The sequence below is a fragment of the Hylobates moloch genome, unplaced genomic scaffold, assembly GCF_009828535.3.
Source record: "Hylobates moloch isolate HMO894 unplaced genomic scaffold, HMol_V3 SCAFFOLD_14, whole genome shotgun sequence".
NCBI classification, from domain to species: domain Eukaryota; kingdom Metazoa; phylum Chordata; class Mammalia; order Primates; family Hylobatidae; genus Hylobates; species Hylobates moloch.
Window position 1 is genome coordinate 27,376,844 of NW_026652289.1, and position 14,832 is coordinate 27,391,675.

At 41.0% G+C, this 14,832-nt stretch overlaps 1 protein-coding gene across 3 annotated transcripts in view; it reads right to left on the reverse strand.

The window, feature by feature from the left end:
- CHODL (chondrolectin) overlaps positions 1 to 14,832 on the reverse strand; it is a 458,585-nt gene that overhangs the window by 360,274 nt on the left and 83,479 nt on the right. For all 3 annotated transcript variants that reach the window (XM_058427421.1, XM_032174417.2, XM_058427420.1), the window contains exon 2: positions 1,421 to 1,601. The gene's annotated coding sequence lies outside the window, so the exon portion shown is untranslated. The remainder of the gene's footprint in view (positions 1 to 1,420; positions 1,602 to 14,832) is intronic.

The window sequence follows — 14,832 nt, forward strand, 5'->3', positions numbered from 1 at the left end:
CAGGCTCATAGGCAGAAGTGACTTGCCTTACCACAGATAAGACTGTAGACTTCTGAGTTAATGCTGAAATGAGTTAAGCCTTTGGGGGACTGTTGGGAAGGCATGATTGGTTTTAAAATGTGAGGACATGAGATTTGGGAGGGGCCGGGGTGGAATGATACGGTTTGTCTGTGTCCCCACCCATATCTCATCTTAAATTGTAACTCCCACAATTCCCATGTGTCATAGGAAGAACCTGGGGTGGGGGGGTGATTAAATTATGGAAGCAGATCTGAATCTCAAGAGATTTGATGTTTTTAAAAATGGGAGTTTCCCTACACAAGCTCTTTCTTTGCCTGCTGCCATCCATGTAAGACGTGACTTGCTCCTCCTTGCCTTCCACCATGATTGTGAGCCCCTCACCCCCTGCCATGTGAAACTGTAAGTCCATTAAATCTCTTTCTTTTGTAAATTGCCCAGTCTCAGGTATGTCTTTATCAGCAGTGTGAAAACGGACTAATACAGTATAATAACTACTTTACAGATGGAAAAATTGTGGCACAGAAAAGTTAGGTAATTCACCCAAGGTCAGATAGCAAGTAAACAGTAAAAAATAAAATAAATGAAATAAAATATTTAAACCCCTCATCAAACTTGAAAACCACCCCTCACCCCGTTTCTCTTTGCCATACCCCACCAGCATCAGCATCTTCATCTGCCTAACACCTTCCTTATCCTCAGGATATCTATTTAAACCTCTCTTGTTTCAGGAGACATTTATGACTCCACAGACTTCACAAGGTTTACCTACTAAAATTTTCATGAGATCTTTTATTTCCCATATAGTAGCATATTTATTATAACTACTTGTCTAATTGTTCATCATCTCCTTTAGAGTTTAGCTTCAAGGATGGCAGAACACACACACACACACACACACACACACACACACAAACACACACACGCATATCAGAGAGAGACAATAGAAGACTTCATTTTTACACTGCTAACAAAAAGACAGAATGTGCAGTGTGCTAAATATCACTCATTTACCCCCTGAGGATCTACTCTTTACTCTTCTCTGTGTCCCAGCAGATTGACATTTGTGAACCACATCAATGGTCACCTTTCTTCTCTGGCTTCTGTTGGGTTTGGCCAATAGAAGGCACTGCCAGGTAATCAGATAGCAAGAGAAGAGCGAGGTCAGGGTGTGTCCTTCCCTGGGTTGTCTGCGTCCCTCTACAGATGGCCCCCCCTTGGGTAGGGCGTGAATCTCTTCCATGTGTCCCCTCCAGAGTCTGGTACACTCCTTCCACCTTCTTGTTACTCTCTGCAGTTGCTAGCCCCAGAATATTTTACTGCCTGTGTTCTTCAGGGTTTTTCAGAGAAACAGAACAAATAGTATGTGGATATACATAGAAATACATGAGAGGGGACTTACTAGGGAATCGGCTCACTCAATTATGGAGGCTGAGAAGTCCCACGATCTGCCATCTTCAAGCTGGAGAACCAGGAAAGCCAGTGAAGTAGCTCAGTCTGAGTCCAAAGGCCTGAGAGCCTGTGCAGGATTGCTGGTGCAAGTCCCAGAGTCCCAAGACCAGAGAACCTGGGGTCCTGATGTCCTATGGCAGGAAAAGAAAGTTGTTTCAGCTCCAGAAGAGAGACAGTGAATCTGATTTTCTTCTGCCTTTTTGTTCTATCTGGGCCCTCAGCTGATTGGATGGTGTCACTCACATTCAGTGAGAGTGGATCTTCCTTACGCAGTCTGCTGGCTCAAATGTCAATCTTTTCCACAATCGCCCTCATAGACCCAGAAATAATGCTTTACCAGCTCTCTGGGTATTACTTAATCCAGTCAAGTGTACACCTAAAATTAGTCTTTACACTGTCCCTTGTTGAGTCTCCTTAACCCTTTCCTCACCTTTGAAAATAATCCCTTCATCAAACTCTCCTCCACTAGCCCACTGGAATATGTGCTGTACCTTTCTTGCTGGGACTCTGACTTATACACAGGAAACCTAATAAGAAATGTGCAAAATGTATGTGAAGAAACTATGTAACACTAGTAATGGACAACAACAACAAAAATAGGTATGAATGAATAAAAAAAAGCATACCATGTTTCTGAATAGGAAAAATCAACATGATAAAGCTGGAAACCTCCATTAATTAATTCATAATTTTAAATTGATTCTAGTAAAAATACTGGCAATAATTTGAACTACTGAAGCTAATCTTAAAGTTTCTATAAAAATATAAGCAAAAATAATTTTAAAAAATCTAAAAAAGAAGAGTAACAAGGAGGAAGTAGCTCTACAAGTCATAAAATATATTATAAAGCTACAACATTAAGAAAATACAGTGCCTGTTCAAAAACAGATAAATAATTCACTGGGATAGAAAAGAAAGCCCAAATATAGACCTAAATATATATATCATGTGATGTTGTTTTCAATCAGTTGAAAAAAAGATGAATTTGTTAATAAATGACTTGGAGACAATCTGGATATAAACTGGAAAAAAATTAAGGTTCTTTTTCTTAATCTCAGTTAATTTGGGCTCCCTTGCCAGTTTCCTGAGGTTGTGTTTAAGTTCTGGGGCTATCTGCGGTATCCAAGCATCGAAGGAGACCATCTGGCTCTGTGTGTAATCTGAGCCTGGGGACACACACTGGTATACCCATTGCCTCCTCTGAAGGAGACATGCCTCATCCCTGTCTGCATGGCTCCTTCAGGTCCAACACAGTCTCTGCTGCTTCTGGGAGACTACTGGCGATTAAGACTCACTCTACATTCACACCATGCTGGGGGTACAGAACATCTGTATGATTGTCTAAGGTGTACCAGGTATCTAGACATGCCATGCAGTCATTTCTTCCCAAATATGACACTTAAGGAGAATGGTTAAGTGTTCTTAATAGTCCTATATATCGGAATGTATATCTTTAATAACTAAAGCATTAGGTTATAGGCTTATAAGCTCAAAGACAGGCAGCACAGCGGGTAAGTCAAGATTCACCCAGGCGACAGAGGCAGATGGGATCTTCTCATCGCTTCTGTGTTATTCCTAGGGAGCAAGGCATAGATCCCTTTACTCACAAATTTCACAAATTCATCTGAATTCTTCTATCTGCCTGGAAAAGCTTTAACCTCCTCAAAACCTCAGCTCTGGTGAGGCTCTTTGAGGCTTACCATTTGGAAAAGGAAAGCCTGGGAAAGAATGGAAACAAATATGTTTTCACCAAACCTTCATGCTCCACATTCCTCTACAGGAAATGAGCACAGAACAGCACAGCTTCTTGAAGAGAGGAAAGGGAAAAAGGATGAAGGCAAATATCAGGAGAGAAAATGCTGAGATTTCAAAAATCTATAAAGTGCCATATTTATCACGTAAAAAGATCACTTGAACAGATAGATATTTTATGTCACAACAAAACCAACTAGAGAATCAAGTGGTCCACTTGATAATAATACATAAGCATATTCATGAGTGAAAGAGGGAAAACAGAGATTAAATTCTTCAACTACCTTGGGCTTTGCTGAGGAATTCATTTCAAAGACTTCCACTAATAATGTATATTTCCAATTAGACATACTGAAGTACTTCATTAAATGGGAGAAATCTTCCTCAATTTTTTTTCCTGTTTCCTCTCCCACTGCACCATTCTCGAAAAGTACCCTTCCTTTTATTCACCTTCTCTTTACTTGCCCCTTAGGAAGAACTCTCTTCTCCTCCTCATATATGTGCCTCACCTGAAGATGCCACCACTGGGCCATTCAGTCAATGACCCACCCACCATCTCTACCAGTTCCTTCCCCTCCTCACGCCAAAATGTGCAGGCCTCTTGTCTTACACCTACTTTCAACCCTTCCCACGTGAGTATTCTCGATTTATCTTCCTGCCTTTACCAAAACCTTTTTTTTTTTTTTTTTTTTACTGTAAAACTTGATACACATCTTTTGCTTTGGAATTGAAGCTCTCCAGAATATGGCACTTGAAGAGAATGGTTGTGCTGAGTGTTCTTGTGGTCCTATATATGTATTACTAAAGTAGTATTAGATTATAGGCCTATGAAGATCAAAGATGAGCAGCACAGTGTGTAAGTCAGGCTCCAACCTGGAATCAGAAACCACTCTGCACATCTGTAATATTTGTGACATGTCTATTTGCCCTATGCATAGGGCAAGGTATAGAAGGCTGAGGAGCACAGAGTTTCCGTGCTTCCTCCAGGCCGACCTCCGTCCCAGCACCTCAATGTGTACACCAGCCAGAAAGTTATTTTAATACCATTGTTTAGGGTCTGTTATGAAGGTTTCACTATGTAGGCATGATTGATTAAATCACTGACCATTGGTGACTGAACTCAAGTTCAGCCCCTCTGCCTATAGGTTGAGTGTTAGGGTGAAAGTTCCAGCCCTCTAATCATGTCTTGGTGTTTCTGGTGACTCAAGCATTTGAAAAGTGATTTGATCACGGAAGTAAAGCCCCCATGTTTGGGATTAGTGCCCTTATAAAAGAGGCCCTAGAGAGACCCATTACTCTTCTGCCATGTGAGAGAAGGGTGAGGAGATACCATCAGTAAAGAAGCGGGCCCTCACCCAACACGGCTGGCACCTTGATCTTAAACTCTCCAGTCTCCAGAACCATGAGAAATAAATGCGTGCTTTTGTAACCCACTGATTTCTGGTGTTTTGTTACAGCAGCCTGAATGGACTGACCTCCATTACTGCACCGCTGTCTTGTTTTCTTTCTGCAGTCTCACTCTTGCCCTAAAACCCTAACCTTTACACTACTCCCTATTCTGGTCTCGGCTCAGGTGGCCTGCACATCCCCACATCATGAGTGCTTCCTTCCACTCCAAATCCAGATCCCAGTCCACCCTCTCAAAGCCACCAGCCCAGCTCCCAATATCTTGCTTGAGGTTTTCTGTCATTTGTAAATAAAAGAATACTGATCCAATTCACAAATATCAACATGGTCTGTCATTTGTTTTATAAATTTTCCATCTTGTGCTAAATTTTCTATTCAATTCCATCACCAGTACTATCTGTTGACATTATTTTCGCAGTTATTTTTCATAAGGAAACATAGTCTTAATGCTTCATCAGTCATTATGTTCTAGGAATAAACAGAGACAATACAGCCCCTGTAAACTGGAGATGCTACACAATATTCTAGCTCTAAGAAAAAGGAAAACACTGTTGCCACTTGGGGTAAGAGGATCAGTGGACCTCATCTTGAGGTATAAGAACATTGGATTTGGTGGTTTGGCACAGTGAGTATATGAACAAGCTTTGGAACCAGGCAGACAGGGGTTTGAGTTTGCCATTTGCCAGTCCTGTGACTATCTTAAGGTACAGTTTCTTCATCTGTAAATAGACATTTTAATCGTCCATCTCTTATAGAGCTGTCATAGTAAATAAGATAATGCATGTAATGCAATTTCCAAAGTTTCTGGTGCATAGTCAGACTGATAAAATGTTAGCTATTTTTGTTTTACTTTTATTGGAAATGGCAGAGGCTAGGAGATGAGATGAAAGTTGACATTACCCAAGACATTAGAAAATAAGTCAAGGGTGAATTTATGAAATTGTTGGTCAAAATATTTTTCTGTCATTTTTGATAAATCACTGGAAGGATCTTGAGAACTATATACCAATGACTCTAATATTAGCACTAGAAAAGATGGCACACTGTAATGAAGTTCAGAATATATACAGACAGAGATATATACATACATACAGATATCCCTACAGATTTGAAACCATCTAAGAAAATGGCAACATGATTTCTATAAGTCATCCCTGACTACAGCTGTTACCAACAAGTAACCAAATATTTAATCCCACATGAAGATAAAAAACAATGTTTATAAATTATTTCATTATAGATGCAAGAATAACTTGCAGCCAAACTCATATGCAGGAAGTTCAAATCTGAGCCTACAAGTCACATGTGCAAGAATTAGAGCTTTATTTTTCTGAAATTCAATACATTGTCCGTCCATTTCAAACTCCCATTCAGGAACTAAATTGCAAGCTATTCAAGGCACCCTGCCTCCCACCCCTGATCCAGCCCATTTCCCCCCCAGACCAGGATGAGAGGAGTGAAGCAGGATCAACAACAAGTGAAGCAGGATCAGTAACAGTACCCCTTGTAGTCCATCACAGCCTGAGGCAGAAGAAAAACTCATTAATACTGATACTGCCTTTACTTAATATATTAATATTTTATTCATAATGTACTTTTGCTTAATTTTGATATTTCAAATATGGCATTAAAATATTGAGTTTTCAGGAATGGAGAACCAAATACAGTATATTCTCACTTATAAGTGGAAGCTAAGATATGATAACACAAAGGCATAAGAATGATACAACAGCACAGGCATGGTGGCTCACGCCTGTAATCCCAGCACTTTGGGAGGCCAAGGTGGGCGGATCACGAGGTCAGGAGTTGGAGACCATCCTGGCTAACACAGTGAGACCCCGTCTCTACTAAAAATACAAAAAATTAGCCAGGCATGGTGGCGGATGCCTGTAGTCCCAGCTACTCGGGAGGCGGAGGCAGGAGAATGGTGTGAACCCAGGAGGCGGAGCTTGCAGTGAGCTGAGATCGCGCCACTACACTCCAACCTGGGCGTCAGAGCGACACTCTGTCTCAAAGAAAAAAAAAAAAAAAGAATGATATAACAGACCCTGGAGACTGGGGTGGGGGGCAGTTGGGAGGGGGATAAGGGATAAAGCACTACATATTGGGTCCAGTGCAGGCTGCTCAGGTGACAGATGCACTAAAATCTCAGAAATCACCACTAAAGAATTTATTCATGTAACCAAAACCACCTGTATTCCAAAAACTACTGAAATAAAAATAAAAATGTTTAAGCTAAATAAATAAAATAAAATATTGAGTTTTTGGCACACCATTAAATGTTGCACCCAGGGTTGGTGACTCACGTGCTTTATCCAAATCCTAACCCTAAACCACACAGGTTGCTGACACATAATTTGGCCTCAACCTAAGGAGTCTTCAAACTTGGTCATATTGAATCACTGCTATGCAGATTTCAAGGAGTTCAGAAGAACTGACCTGCTCTCCCATACCACTGTGAGGCTTCAGGTCAATTACCAGTGTTGTCTAAGATACTTTCTCACTCTGTGCTGCTCTTAGATACACGAGAAATCGTTCTACTCCTCCTCAGAGTACAAAGAGACAGGCAGGAACCCTAAAAGGATGACAGAAGCCCATCTTCCTGGATGCATGGCACCGCAAATTTTACACTTGATGTGGAATATAAGAAGTTGCTGGGTCCTCAGCAGTCTATTTCCCTAGGCTCCACCTGGGAAGGGAGGCACAGATCCAGTGGGGTGCTGGTAAGTGTTTAACAACAGCTGTCCAGGATGTGGTGGGGGGACGGGCTTGTAGCATCTGCCCATTTCTTTTTTTTTTTTTTTTTTTTTTGAGACGGAGTCTTGCTCTGTCACCCAGGCTGGAGTGCAGTGGCGCAATCTTGGCTCACTGCAAGCTCCACCTCCCGGGTTCACGCCATTCTCCTGCCTCAGCCTCCCGAGTAGCTGGGACCACAGGCGCCCGCCACCATGCCCAGCTAATTTTTTGTATTTTTAGTAGAGACGGGCTTTCACCGTGTTAGCCAGGATGGTCTCAATCTCCTGACCTTGTGATCTGCCTGCCTCGGCCTCCCAAAGTGCTGAGCATCTGCCCATTTCTGTAGATGAAAACTCTCACCATGGCTAATTTCAAGTTACAAATGTGATACTAGCAAGTTCACGAAACTCCTAAAAATTTAACAATTGGATCTAGCAATGGGACAAATCAAGTTCAGCAAACAGCAGCATAGTTCCCTTCAATTAATTGAGACTCCAACGTATCTGAGGTTGCTGTCGTCCTTTAAGATGGCAGTGGCAGTCAACAAATTGGAGAAATCAAGTGTCAGCCTCCAATTTTTAGTGACACCATATCTAGCCTCTTGTTCACCTTCTCACTTTCTTCCTTCCTAGGTTCAGTAAATCAGGAGCAGGAAAAACAACTCTTTATCTCATCTTCAAAATCTATCATTTACTGCTAACTTCTAGAAGTGGAAATAGATTAACCAAGAATTTAACTTTTGTGATCAGATTTGCCTGTATTGTCCCTTCCTTAAGGCAATGAAGGCAGACCACCTAACTGTCCTTATGGAGGAAATAGTTTATTATTCTATTTTAAATAATGCTTTTAATTATTTTTTAACATATTATATTAATTGTCAATTTAATATAATGCTTTTTATCATATTGTTTTCTTATTTTAAAATAAGTGGTTTCACCATTTGACGATGTCAAGAAATTTTTTTTCATCGCTCATATTCTCAGCCCTACACATATCTTATTCTAGGTTCCTTAGCAAGTTGAGATGGTTTTTAATATTCCTCAGGGTTTTTGGTTTCTTTGTTTTGAGATGGAGTCTCGCTCTGTCGCCCAGGCTGGAGTGCAGTGGCGTGATCTCGGCTCACTGCAAGCTCTGCCTCCCGGGTTCATGCCATTCTCCTGCCTCAGCCTCCCGAGTAGCTGGGACTACAGGCACCCGCCACCACGCCCGGCTAATTTTTTGTATTTTTAGTAGAGACAGGATTTCACCATGTTAGCCAGAATAGTCTCGATCTCCTGGCCTCGTGATCTGCCCACCTCGGCCTCCCAAAGTGCTGGGATTACAGGCGTGAGCCACCGCGCCCGGCCGGGTTATTATTTTAAAGACAGTATCTTCTAATTTTTTTAAGAAGTAGATACATTTAGCTCCGATTTCCTTGAATATGAATGGAAGTGTTTTATCCTTCTCTCCAATAGGATGTTAAGTTAAATGATGCTAGGATCAGTGTTTCTGATGGCCCAATCTCAAAAAAAAAAAAAAAAAAAACGAGTATTCTCTTTGGATACATTTTCCAAAACTTTAAGATATGCAAAACCACCAGCAAATTTTACTCAGACAAGAAACGACCCTACTTTACACAGGGCAAGAACTGGTGCTGGGACTCCCATTCAGGCTATGAATAGAAGAAGCCTGGGCCAGCAAGAAAACACACTGAGAATCGAGGCATGCAGCAAGAATAGTCTCATAAACAAAAAGGGAAGCAACAGAATAGAAATCTGTAAAAACTCCCTCAGGCCTTTGATCACAGAACACTGTGTAGATGTTCTAGGGGCTCATTTAAGACATTGGCTAGTTACTATGTGACTTGAAGCAGCTCATGCCACCACTCTGAGCCTGCTTTTTCATCTGGAAAAAAAAAAATAGAAAATCAACAACTACTTTTGGGCATTCTTATAGGACTATGTTAAGTGCTTGGTAAAATGTAAGGGTATGTCATTACAGCAATATATTCATTTTAATAAAATTTCACAGTAAAATAATTTGGATGTTTTCTAGAATGTTTTTTTGTTGGCATTTTACAGTGAAAACCAATAAACCCAGTGGCTGGCACTATACTATCCAAGGACAAAACCTTTGTGCATACCTTTAGGTTATCTAATACCTGGTACTAAAAGTAAAAAGCAAATAAAACCAACTTACAGACTGTATCTAGAACAGACATTATACAATATCCATTTATGTCAATAAAATATACTTCAATATAAAAATATTGAAGTATAAAAAAATTTTTTTTGTTTTTTTGAGACAGAGTCTCACTCTGTCACCCAGGCTGCAGTGCAGTGGCACAATCTCAGCTCACTGCAACCTCTGCCTCCCAGGTTCGAGCAATTCTCCTGCCTCAGCCTCCGGAGTAGCTGGGATTACAGGCACCCACGCCCAAGTAATATATATATATATATGTATATATATGTATATACTACACGTATATATATATATTTTTTTTTTATTAGAGACGAGGTTTCACCATGTTGGCCAGGCTGGTCTCGAACTCCTGACTCAAGTGATCTGCCCACCTCAGCCTCCCAGAGTGCTGGGATTACGGGCATGAGCCACTGTACCCGACCTAAAAATATTATTTTTAAATTGGCTTGAGTGTAACTTCTAACAAGTGTAAAAAATATTACTTTTAAATTGCCTTGAGTGTACTTCTAACCCATATTTCTAAAAACTCACAGAAGTACTCAAACGCCACATTGGTGGAAGATGTAAGAAGGAGACTTTTATAGTTTGCTGCTCTGCCTTTGCTTTCCTATCTCAGATCTTCAGTAAGGTAGTTACAGCAACCTCTTATAAGAAAGTGCCATATCTAATAAAGATAGCAGAGAGGTCACAGAGCAATCAAGAGTCAGGAACTGAGTCTCAAAACCCTTTTTCTCTGTCCTTTAGGTAGCTTCACTTCACTCTAACTCTCAATTGTTTGTTGGAATCATACTCCGTGGATTTTGCTACCTAACGCTGAAAGAAAACCTTAAAACTCCAGGCAATCCGTCCCCAGTTCATCAGCTCTCACCTTAGGAGCACTGCTCAGGGCAGGTACAAAGACAGTCATTTCACTCCTCTCACTACAGCCACGTTTTCTATCCTCCTCACTGCTTTCCACCGTCTGTACTAATACTATTCTTATTCAGCCCCCAAGTATTATTTCCAGGGATTTCCTCAAATCACAAGTCTTTATACAATATTTGGAATTTCATGTGATTCCAATGCAGGAAAAGTGTAATCTCCTGCCATTTCTATCACAGTCTGGACCTCCCCTCCCACTTATTTACCTTAATGAAAAGAGGAAAATGGAAGAAAACATATCCTTTCCCATAAAAAAAATTCCCTTTATTAATCAACTAAAAAAACTACTTCATGACTCCTTTCCTTTTTTTTTTTTTTTTTTTTTTTTTGTAGAGACAGGGTCTCACTATGTTACCCAGGCTGGTCTGTAACACCTGGGCTCAAGCCATCCTCCTGCCTTTGGCCTCCCAAAGTGCTGGGATTACAGGCGAGAGCCTTCGCACCTGGCTGGCCTCCTTTACTATTTTACATACTCCCTCTCTTCACTCTTCAGCGGTAACTTCTTTCTCCTGGCTTTACCACCTACCAGAGAGACCTTCCCCAACAACTCATGTAGATTTCCCTCTAGACAGCTCCATTACTGTTGAACTCTTTCTTAATTCTTATCCCAATATAAATTTTAAATATTCATCATTTATTTTTAATGCTTTTTGTTTATAATCCTACAAGACGTATTGAACTCCACAAGGATCTTTTTGCTGTACTCACCTCTGCATTTCAGTTCCTCGCTCACTGCCTGACACATAATACTGTTAAGAACTGGGAAGGGACTGAATTTTGCCCTACTCACAAGCCAATAAGTTTGCCTGCTACAGTTTCATTGATGCCAGTAGAAGACAGGAGACTCAGGGTCAGAGAAGAACAGCTTATTAATCACAACAATAGCAATAGCCAGGATTTTGGCATTTTGGGGACAGTATCTCGAGCCCCAAGTCTACAGGGTGACACAAAAGAACCGAAAGATAACTGAATACATAGTGGGTTGTGATACAGGAGAGGAATGCTGAGTTTAGGGGATGCAAAAATTTTATAATGGGCAGCAAGCATGTCTGCCCTTTGCTCCAAAGGGAGACCCAAGCCCTAGCTTCCAAGGCCATTCACTGTATGAACATCACTGAAAAGATTTACTGGGACAAAGGGCAATCTGTGCCTTTCTTATAAGGTATGCAGAAACATAAGAATCCCATGGAAAATTATCTCCTAACAAGTAGAGAATCAAAAAATATTTTTTATTTAATGAATAAATGAACTAGAACACTAATCTAGCACAGGTAGTGAAACTTTTTTAAAAAAGAAAGAAAACCTTCTTTTGTTACTGAAGAGATGTCCTTACCCAGTGGAATGCTGGCAACTGTTTAACAATCAGCTCTTGGGGATAGAGGAGGGCTGATTTGATTTGTAGCATTTTTCAGTTTTCTTGGCAAAAGTATTCACACTGTAACCAACAACAAGTTACTGATATCTCAGAATGCAGAGCTGGGGAGAGATGCTGGGCAGCACATCATTGTGGAATATTCCCACCATATGAATGCAAAACATGTAAATCATCTCGATAGGTGACTTTACTAAATAGTAAAATACTTAGGAAGTGGTGAGTCTTGAGTATACATTAGTTTAGTTTTAAAGACAATTTATTTCATTGTAAGTTTATACGACTTATTTTTTTGAGACAGGGCCTTGCTCTTTTGCCCAGGCTGGAGTGCAGTGGCGCAATCATAGCTGACTGCAGCCTGAACTCCTGGGCTCATGTGATCCTCCCACCTCAGCTTCCCAAGCAGCTGAGACTGCAGGCGTGCACTATCATGCCTAGCTAATTAATTTTTATTTTTTGTAGAGACAGGGGCCTCACTATGTTGTCCAGGCTGGTCTCAAACTCCTGACCTCAGGCAATCATCCCACTTTGGCCTTCCAAAGCTCTGGGATTATAGGTGTGAGGCACTTTGCCTGGCCTTGACTTAGTTTTTAATAATGTCTGTGTTTAACAACTGGCTCACAAAATTCTTGAAAATTTAACAATTGGCTCTTGTGAGTGGGTGCAGGACACTCTTTACCACTGTTCTTCACTCCTCTCTGCCTGTCTTTAGTGTCACTCTTGTCCCTTCAGTCCCATATGTATTTTATTTCCAGATCTTTCATTTCTTTCGAACTCAGCTACTTCTGTTCCTCTGGGCTATGCTCTGCCTCAGTCCCTTTCACTACACCCCCAAGCCTCACCCCATTCCTGGAAAGCTTTCGATTCTGTCCTTCACCATCCTCCCACCCCCACTGCCCAATACACACACCCCGTGGCAGGCCACAGAAGCACCCCCAGGGATGGGATCCAGGAAATTCCACTTCACCTTCCTCAGTAATCAAGGCCACAGCAGGGAAGATGGCTAACTGGGTTCCCAAGTGATCACTTTCAATGCATTTCCTCATGAAATCATTGCAACTACCTACTTGTTAGGCTCTACATTATTTTTTGTGCCATATTTTAAGTACCGTTTATTATAATAGGGATTTATAAGCAGATCTGAGATACTAACCTCTCTTCTGATGTGAAAAATGCATTCCAATTTCCAAACTTAGAAAGGAACTTTGGGAACATACCCAAATGAGAAACTGCTTAATATATGGACTTTGATATATAATTGTATAATGTTTATTTATTGAACTATATCCACCAGAGGGCAGCAAAAAATTTTATATGGGACATGTATTTACTCAATACAGAATTAAGAGCAAACCTCTATCATTACTTGATGATAAACAGGAAACCATTCGAGTCCCAGAGAGCAACATTACTTCAAGTTTATGTGGAGAAAAAAAAAAAAAAAAAAACTTGCACAATGTATTTCTTAAAACTAAAAAACCATGACTGTTCTATTTATTTTTAAAAGATTTCAATATTATGGAGAAATATGATCACAAGGCTAAAATTTATTTTTTACTTTAAAGCCTCAATACTAACTTTCATATTAGGTTAATCTCCAGTTAGTTTACTCATTGACCCGTTTAATATATATTATTTAAACACTTCTCATATTCAAAGTGTTGTGCTAGTAATGACCACAGTGAGGCATGATTCGAGGAATACGAAAGCAACTGCCTGCCTGTGCAGTTGTTTCTATATGAGTCAGGACTCTGCAGAGACATAGAAGCATTTGGATGTGTGTGTGTGAGTGTGTACATTAAAAGATTTATTCTGAGGAACTGGCTCATGAAATTATGCGGGCTGGCAAGTCTGAAACTTGTAGAGACAGACAAGCAGGCTGGAAATGCAGGCAGGAGAGGACGCTATGGTCTTCAGGCAGATTTTCTTTTCAGTGAAACCTGTTTTTTGCTCTGAAGGACTTCATCTGATGGGATGAGGCCCACCCACATTATGAAAGTCAGTATCTTTTACTTAAAATCAACCGACCGTAGATGTTAATTGCATCTACGAAATACCTTCACAGTGACACCTGGATTGGTGTTTGGTTACGTAACTGAGTACTACAGCCCAGACAAGTTGATTAATCACTCCAGGCCGGGCACGGTGGCTCACGCCTTTAATCCCAGCACTTTGGGAGGCCGAGGCCGGCGGATCACGAGGTCAGGAGATCGAGACCACGGTGAAACCCAGTCTCTACTAAAAATACAAAAAATTAGCCAGGCGTGGTGGCGGGCACCTGTAATCCCAGCGACTCGGGAGGCTGAGGCAGGAGAATGGCGTGAACCCGGGAGGCAGAGCTTGCCGTGAGCTGAGATCACGCCACTGCACTCCAGCCTGGGCGACAGAGCGAGATTCCACCTCAAAAAAAAAAAAAAAAAAATTAACCACTCCACTGCCCAGAAACATTTTCCCTGTCCAGATGCTGTATCCTAGAAATGCCGCACTTGGAAAAACATGCTCTGAGTCATGAATTGATCTTTGCAGATAACATCTCTAAAATGCATACATCCTTGGTAGGTTAATATACCTACCTAGACACCAAGGCGTGAGTGCCAGGTTATCACATACATTTCTCCAGACAAAAGAGAATCTGTGGCATCCTGAAAGCAATGAGTAGCAAGAGATTCTAAATGCTGAAAGCTGCAAGTCACCACCAAGAGACAAGCCGGATGGAAACCACCCATTTCCTCAATTTACATAAAATTTCTGCTGCCCAAAAGTACAATCATTTATGCTTGTTGTAAGAAACTACAGTGTTGTTATTGCTGTTCGAAATTGCATCTACTGAGAAAATGAGGAGATCATGGCAGACGGGAGGCAGGATTAGGCTGTAGCTTTGACTGCGACAGAGCAGCATGCTGAGGCTGGCACTGTGAATTTTAGTCCCAGATCGACAAGAACAAACCAGAAATACCGAGAGGACCCACAGACCCTCTGAAGGAAGCCGACTG